The 8,494-nt window shown below is 34.1% G+C and overlaps 1 long non-coding RNA gene across 1 annotated transcript; it reads right to left on the reverse strand.

Annotated features, from left to right (window-relative positions):
* Positions 1-1,199: 1,199 nt before the first annotated feature.
* LOC101959514 (uncharacterized) lies at positions 1,200-8,149 on the reverse strand. Its single transcript, XR_013440421.1, has 3 exons — positions 7,827-8,149; positions 5,762-6,001; positions 1,200-3,411 (listed from the first exon to the last, which is right to left on the reverse strand). It is a non-coding gene; the product is annotated as an uncharacterized LOC101959514 (long non-coding RNA).
* Between the last annotated feature and the right edge of the window lie 345 nt (positions 8,150-8,494).

Consider the following 8,494-nt stretch of genomic DNA (forward strand, 5'->3'; position numbering starts at 1 on the left):
GAGGACATAGCTCAGTTGGGAGAGTGCTTGCCTTGCATACACAAGGCCCTGGATTTGATCCCCAGCACCACCACCCCCCATAAAAAAGAAGAAAGAAAGAAACGAAAATTTTATAACATTGAGATCATATGTCAAAAGACTAGAAAGATACTAAATAAATAACCTAACATTATAGCACAAGACCCTGGAGAAAGAAGAGCAAACCAACACCATACTCAGGAGAATACAGAAAAATAAAGTACAATAAAATCAGAGCCAAAAATCAATGAAATTGAGGACAAAAACAATATAAAAGATCAACAAAAATAAATAAGTGGTTTATTGAAATGATAAACAATATTGATAAACCCTTAGCCAAACTAACCAAAAGAGAAAGGGGAAAAAACTCAAATTAATAACATTGGAGGTACAAAAGTAAATATTATCATAGGCATTATTGAAATCTAAAGCATTAGTAGACACTATGTTAGAAATTTTTACTCTAGTAAGATAGAAAATCTTGAAGAGATTGACGAATTCTTAGAGATATATGACCTACCCAAACTGAGCCATAAGATATAGAGAATTTAAACAGCTCAATAGCAAGTAATGGAATTGAAGCAACTATATAAAACCTTCCTACAAAGAAAAGCCAAGGACTGAATGGATTCTCAGCTGAGTTCTACAACACTTTTAAGGACGAACCAATACCTGTCATCCTCAAAATTATTCCGTGAAATTGAAAAGGACGGAATACAGCCAAAACAAACCCAGTATCAAGATATGTATTATGGCATGGGATCATTTAAAAGTGTGTATTATAAAGAGAGAATTAGGCAGTATTGGGGTAGAATGCAATATTTAAGCACAAGGAAAATTTATAACTCTTTTCCTCTTGGTGGTAGAACTTTTCTATCTTGATATTAAGGTAAATTGAGAGAAAATGTTCAAAAGCTACTTGAAATTTAATTTCTATTACCACTCCTTAACATCTGGCAAATCATTAATAGTCAATAAATATTTGTTATATATTGTGTTTTTTTTTAAAAAAAGATTTGTAATCTTACAGGTGTAGTATTAAGTTCCAACTAGTTGTATTAAAGAATGTAAAAATAGTTGTATTAGAGAATGTCATTTTATTATCTACAAGATGTAAAAGGATTGATGTGACAAATCCATAAGATTGCTCACAATATGCATTATAGAGAATAAACACCATGTGAAATGTTCCTTTTCATTTATTCAATACATTGACTTAGATACTGCATACAGAGGACACAAATGCAAGAAAAAAATTGATTCATAAGTAAAAGATATCCTTACAGTTTTAGTTTTCTTTCAAAAGCAAAAAACGGGTACAAGCAATAACTTCTTTTGAAAATATGTATATCATGATATAATATCACCTATTTTTTACAAGACTCATGTGAGTCTGAACCTTATAAGTATATGAAAGTGCAGAGCAAAAGTATTAAGTATGCATTTTATCAATATATAGAATAACATAAACCACAAGGAAATATAATACTATATTGATTGGTTGCCCAAATTCTATGTGTATTGACCAATCAGATGTCTGAGTCTCTCAGTAGAAATATTTTGGTCAATATTTCTTTCGACCTGAGCAATAGAATAATTAGCATTTCCATTTGAGAAGTAATTAGAATATTCATGTTCCAAGTTTTTTTGAAAGTACAAACTATTTTTCTCTTGGATGTTTCCTAAATTCTGTTGCATACAAAGATTAATGTGCATTGCAAGGAAAACATTCTCAGATAAACTCTGCTATAAATAACAAGTTTTTTTCTGTATTTTAATTTTTAACCAATTCAATAAGCTTTTAAATTCCCTTGTGATTTCTTTGATCTATGAGTTACTAAGAACATGTTCTTTAGTTAACAAATATTTGAAAATTTTCTGTTTTTTATTATTATTACAGATTGTGATTAATCCCATTTTGGTCAGAGAATATGCTTTGTATGGTTTCAATTCTCTTAAGTTTTGAGGTTTGTTTTATAACAAAAAAATACAGTCTCTCCTGGTATGTTATTCTTTTGCACATGGAAAAAAAAAACATGTTTTCTGGGTTTGTTGGACTGAATATTTTGTAACATTAATTATGTCAATTTGCTGATAGAATTCATTCAGACTTCTATATATTTAGTGATTTTCTGCCTACTTATTCAATTACTGAGGAAAGAGATTTGAATTCCTCGATTTATGTGTGGATTTGGCTATTTCTCATTTCAGGTTTATCACTTTTTGCTTCCTGCATTTTGATGTGCATTTAGGAAAATCACATATTCATGAATTAAAATCTCTTTTATCACATAAGGTACTCTTTATTTTCAGAAAAGTTCATGTTCTGAATCCTACTTCATCTGTTATTAAGAGCCAACAGGATTTTCTTTCCATTAGAGTTTACATGACATATTTTTTATATTTTATTTTATTTTAATCTTACTATATCTTGACATTTATAGTGTTTTATAGATGCCATATAGAAAAGTATTGTCTTTATGTCAGATCTGACATAAAGACTAGTTTTACTAGTACTAAAATAAACTACTGTTTAAACTAGCTACATTTATGTAATCAATGATATGAGGGGTTGAAATCTATATCCTTTGAAATTTTGTTCTATTTTTAAAATCTATTTTCAGTTGTTTGTTTCCCTTTCCCTTTTTTTATGTTTGCTTTTTAATTTTGTTTTTATCATACCCATTTATCCACTATTGGCTAGTTAGTTGTTAGTTATATCTTTTGTCTAATTATTTTGTAGTTTCTCTAGAGTTGACAATAAACACGTTTGTCATTAAACTACAAATAACATATTACTTCATGTACTGCTTCAGAATTTTGTAAGAGGATACTTCCAAATCCTTCATGTTATTTATGCTACTTTCAGAAAGGATTCCAAATGAGGATCCTAATAAATAGGAATTAAGACAGCCATCCTTTTGAGACTGATGAATAAATAGGTAGTAAAGAATTATTGGATAAACAAGCTAAAAAGGACAGTGGGAATTCCAGAGAATATAAAAAAATTCAGTCAGATAAAATGAATTGCATGGGCAATCGTTTATCTGTCATAAGGAAATAGAAATTTTCAAAATCATCTTGTAAACTTACTCCTAACTTATACACATATGGTCATGAGTCCCATAGTGATGTTATCAGTCATTGGCAGACTGATATACAACCTTGAAGATTACATTGCTTAGTGACAATTGTTTGACCTGTTTGACACAGCTATATTAGTTTAAGCACTTTCTTAGATTCTGGAAAATAAGATGTTCAATGCTTATGTGTAATTTCCTCCTTTTATCCTTGGAACCAATAATTTCTCCGCAGGATTTCTTGTTTCTTGCTCAGTAAAGATTGGTATATGAAGTCAAGTTCTGAGTTGTGCCCATCAATCTCAAACCCTCTCTGTGGAAAAAAAAAACAAAACTTGTGAATAAATGCATACAAGTCTATTTATTTTTATACCTATTTACATTTATATTGAAAATCATGAGTTCACACTTATCACCAATGTCAATCCAAATACACAGGGTTTACTAGCATTTTTTACTTTGTTATTTTTGCTACTGTTCTCAGACACTGAGAAACCTCTGACTCTTGTTACATATAATGCATTTATTTATCTGAATTATCTTCCATACATAACTAATTTTTTTATTGCTAGCTTACATTACACTGATGTTCTTCTCTTTTACTGGCTGGATTCTGACATTCTGTGCCAGGCAACTCCTAATATGTGAGCCCCCTCACAGCTTCTTGTACTGTGGTCTCCATTTCACTCTAATATTACGATATAAAAAGAAATACTTATTTTTGTCTTGGCCCTTGATTCCTGGGACAGAGATCCTAAAACCCTCACAGGTAAAAGTTCAAATGAAGACTTTTTTCTTTTTTTTCACAATTGCTCTTTTACTTTGGTTTTTGACATAGAGCTCTTAGGACTTTGCAATTTTTCCGAGGTGACAGAAGCATCTTTACTCAAGTGAGATGACCATTGGTAAACCCCTGATAGCTTCAGGATGGGAGCTTATTGAATAGGGAAGCAATAAAGTGATTGGAGGTTTGGAATTGTCTGCCCTACCTCCTAACTTCCAGGAAAGGGAGAGCAATTGACGGTTGAGTTGTTCACGAATAATTAATGATTTTTAAAAGTTATGCCATGTAAATAATGTTTACATAAAAACCCAAAAACAAGGGTTGGAAGACCTTCTGGGTTGCTGAATTCTTGGAGATACCACATTAGAGATGCCTAGAGAGTATATGGAAGCTCTGCACCCCTTCCCATAAACTGTCCTGTGTATGTTTATAGAATGTTCATTAGCATCTTTATTATATTTGTTAATATAAGAAGCTGACAAACTTAAGTAATATCTTAAAATGCCTGAGTTCCTCCTGGAAATTAATCAATCTTTTGAGAAAGAGACCATGAGAACCCTGGCTTTATAATCAATCAATAAGAACTATTAATGACAACCTACTACTTATAATTGGCATATTAAGAGGGAGGCAGTGTTGTAGGACTAAGCCCCTAACCTTTGCAGTTTGATTCAAGCTCTGGATAGAAAGTATCATAACTGAGCTGAATTTTAATTCTGAATTGATGGCCCCTGGAGAATTCCTTTGTGTATGTAGAAAACCCTGCACTCATTTTGGTGACCAGAGGTAGACTATTGTGTTAACTTTTGCATTGACTGCATGACAGAAAAACAAGTGTTTATCTCTTCAGTCACACATAGTGCAAGGCAGTCATGCCATATGTATTCTCCTCTTTACTTTGTTGAGTTCCTGATAGCCCATTTGGACCACTTCCTTACTTAGAGTTATCTTTTAGTCTTAAAAAAAAGTTCTATCCACTCCTCCACTTGTTGGTATACTTCACCTACAATTCCTCACTCTACATATGACACCCTTTTTAATGTTGCCCTGCCATAATAATTCCCTTTTCTCTCTGCTTGTACTCTGACAACTTGTATTAAACTACCTTGTACATAAAAATTCTTGCCCCTTTTAAAAGAACCCCTGCCAATTTCACTTGAACTATCTGTTATTCAGCTTTCATAGCTGTGACAAAATACCTGAGAAAATCAACTTTAGGTAGACAAGATTAAGTTGGTTCATGGTTTCAGAGATTTTAGTTCACCATCAACTGGCTCCATTGCTACTGCCCTGTGTTGTAGGCAGAATATTAAAGTAGAAGGGTACAGTGGGGCATAAGTACTCATTTCTTGGTAGCCAAAAATTAGGGAGAGAGAGAGAAAACACTAAAATATACCCTTCAATGACATATCCCTATTACCAACCTCCTTCAACCAGGCCCAATCTTTCATATTGTTTGCCACCTTTTGGTATTGTATCAGGTTGGCAAACAAGCACATGGCTTTTAGGAGATCTTTAAATCCAAACCATAATATATTCTAATATCCAAATCAAGCTTTCTCACCACATTACATCTCCTTCTCTTGTTGACCACTGTACACATTACTGCAGACCACTGAAACACTGAAACCACATCTCATATCACCTCTTCATGAGAATCTTTTTCACCTTGCTTGGACCCTGAATTCTGTATGTGAGCAGGCCCTAGTTTAGAATTCTTTGTCCTTCTAAATGGGGTCCAAAAAAGATGTTGATAGATATTACCTGGTGGGGGATCTAGCCCTCTGTCTGCAGGCCTGTATGACAGGACCGTTATAAGGAAGATCCATCCCGCAAAACTCATTCTGTCACTCCTTTGGAGAAATGAAAATGGCCAAACCTGAAGTCCCAGGGTCGTTGTTCCTTCCCGAGTCTGCGTCCACCAGTCTTGTGCAGCGTTCCGGGACCCAAATAGGTTTTTCCGTCCCTGGAGGGAAGACACATACAGCTCCTCTCACTCTAGCCAAGAGTGGAGCAGGGGGTTGCCACTTTCCTGTAGATAGATCCTTCCACCTTATCTGTGCCTTTTGCATGGTGGGAGAGGAGAAGTGACGCTGCACCGCTGTACGGCCTTCAGCATCTGTGAGCAAAAAATTTAAAGTGAACAGAGTTATATTTAACAGTGTGTGTAGTCCCTGACAACTCTGGTATATCTCCCCCTCTTGTTTTTTGCAAGTAGGTTTTAAGATGTTGATGGGCCCGTTCTACAATGGCCTGTCCTTGGGGGTTATATGGGATTCCTGTTTTGTGTATAATATCCCACTGTGAGCAAAATTTTTGGAAGGTTTGACTAGTATAAGCTGGGCCATTATCTGTTTTTATGCATTGAGGGGTTCTCATAAAGGAAAAGGTTTTTACATAGTGCTGTATCACATCCTTAGCCTTTTCTCCTGAATGTAATGTAGCAGAGATAAAACCAGAGAACGTGTCTATACTGACATGCACAAAGGACAACTTTCCAAAACTGGGAATATGAGTTACATCAGTTTGCCAGATGTCATTTGGCTGAAGGCCCCTTAGGTTGACTCCCAGAGAAGGGGAATGGATAAAAGGTGCACAAGTAGGGCATAGGGAGACAATTTTTAAAGCTTGATCCCGGGAACATCCTGAGTGGAAGCGCAAAGTTTGTGCATTTAGGTGAAATTTATTATGAAGCTGTAGGGCCTTATCATACTCAGCTATTGTATATACAAGGTTAGTGGCATGTGTGGCAGCGTCTGCCATGGCGTTGCCCGCCGCCAGAGGGCCTGGAAGCCCGGAATGACTTCTAATGTGACCTATGAAGAGGGGGTCTGCCCTAGCCCATATAAGAAGCTGCACTGTTTGTAGTTGATCCATGATAGTAGATTGTTTTCCAATATGGGGTGCTGTCTCAATCGCGGATGCAAGTCTGGCAATATAAAGACTGTCTGTGAAAACATTAAGGGGCACTGAATTGTAGGTCTGTAAGGCCAATATCAAGGCTGAAACTTCCACCTTTTGGGCTGAGCAATCAGCCACCCTTTTGAGGATGAACTGGGTTCCATCCGAGACGACAGCGGTTTGTGCGCCTGGAATAGGGTCCTGTTTTAGGATCTTTGGGAAAATTATTGGACATGTTTTTAGACTTTCAAGGAGCCTGCTTTTAGGGTAGTGATTGTCAACCTGTCCCATGAAACTACAGAAGAAGAGACACCAGAGATCATGTTCCTGTCTTAATTTAGAAAGAATGTCTTGATTATATGGTAATATGAGAACATCAAAGGTTTTCCCAAACAAGGCATCTCCTAGATATTTTGCTTTCCAAACTAATTGTATTAACCAGATCATGGAAAGGTATCAAGACCCGGGAGGGGATCTTGCAGGTAAGTGAACCCAATAAATAGGACCAGTCTGCCAAAAGACTCCAGTCGGGGTGAGTTTTGACGGCAGAACAATGAATAACAAGGACTGGGGATAGTCCACCTGCATTACCTGCATCTCTTGTAAGGCTGTCTCTATCAATCTAAGTGCCTCCAAGGCTTCTGGAGTAGGTTTTCGCGGGGAGGTGGGTGAGGGGTCTCCTCTCAAAAGGTCATACAGGGGTTTAAGTTAGTAGTTCAATATACTTAATGTTTAATCAACAGTGTGAATTTATTTACCAAAATTAATCTTTATCTTAAACAGTAAGAATTATTAGGCAATAAGGATCTTTCTTTAAAGAAATAAACTTACATTTTAATAGGTGTTTATCATGTCAAAATATGGACAAAATTTTAGCTCACATTAGTATAGTTAAATTAGGAAAATAACCTGAAATACCCTTAAATTAATTATAGTCAGTTTAGTATATATAAATCTCTTTTTTAATTGTTCTAACTTTTTACATCATCTTTTTAGATAACAATATAAAAATCTTTTTTACTTAGGAAAATGAATGTAAAGACCTTGTTTTACCCAAAGATGATTTCTTTCTTCTTTTTAGGATCCATGTGTGCTTTTTCTTTGTTGAAGCATCTTTTTCTTTTAAAAAAAATTTTTTTTATACTTTGGAACAATTTCTGAAAATCTTAGAATCTATGAAAAAATTATTATACTTTGATAAGAAATATCAATGAAAATATAGTTAAAACCCTTAGATATTTTGTAGAAATAATTATAATAATTTATCATCTTATGAGTTTAAACAGTAACCTTGAGAATTAGAAACTACTTGATTGTATTTTCACTTAAAAGCAAATTTATAGTAAACACATTTATCTTAAATATTTGTAACTGAAAAGGCAGAGTATCTGATAAATGTAAATATAAAGCATAAATTATGGGTTTTCTGTTGAAGAAAAACAATTAGGCAAATATATATTAACTAATCAATTAGGCATGTGCTAATTAATTTATAGATTAACAAATATAGGTTATCTAAATATCTAAAAATATATATATATATTAAGAATAAGAACATAACTTATAATTGTATTAACTTTATGTAACCACGTGGTCTTAAAATATTTGGATCCATTTTAATTTATTTTTAACTAGGAGTGCACTCTTCTATGTGACGTCACTTGATGTAACTGAAATAAGATCCTTGAGTATACATTTTTATTTTTATAGT

The sequence above is a fragment of the Ictidomys tridecemlineatus genome, chromosome 6, assembly GCF_052094955.1.
Source record: "Ictidomys tridecemlineatus isolate mIctTri1 chromosome 6, mIctTri1.hap1, whole genome shotgun sequence".
Lineage (NCBI taxonomy): Eukaryota > Metazoa > Chordata > Mammalia > Rodentia > Sciuridae > Ictidomys > Ictidomys tridecemlineatus.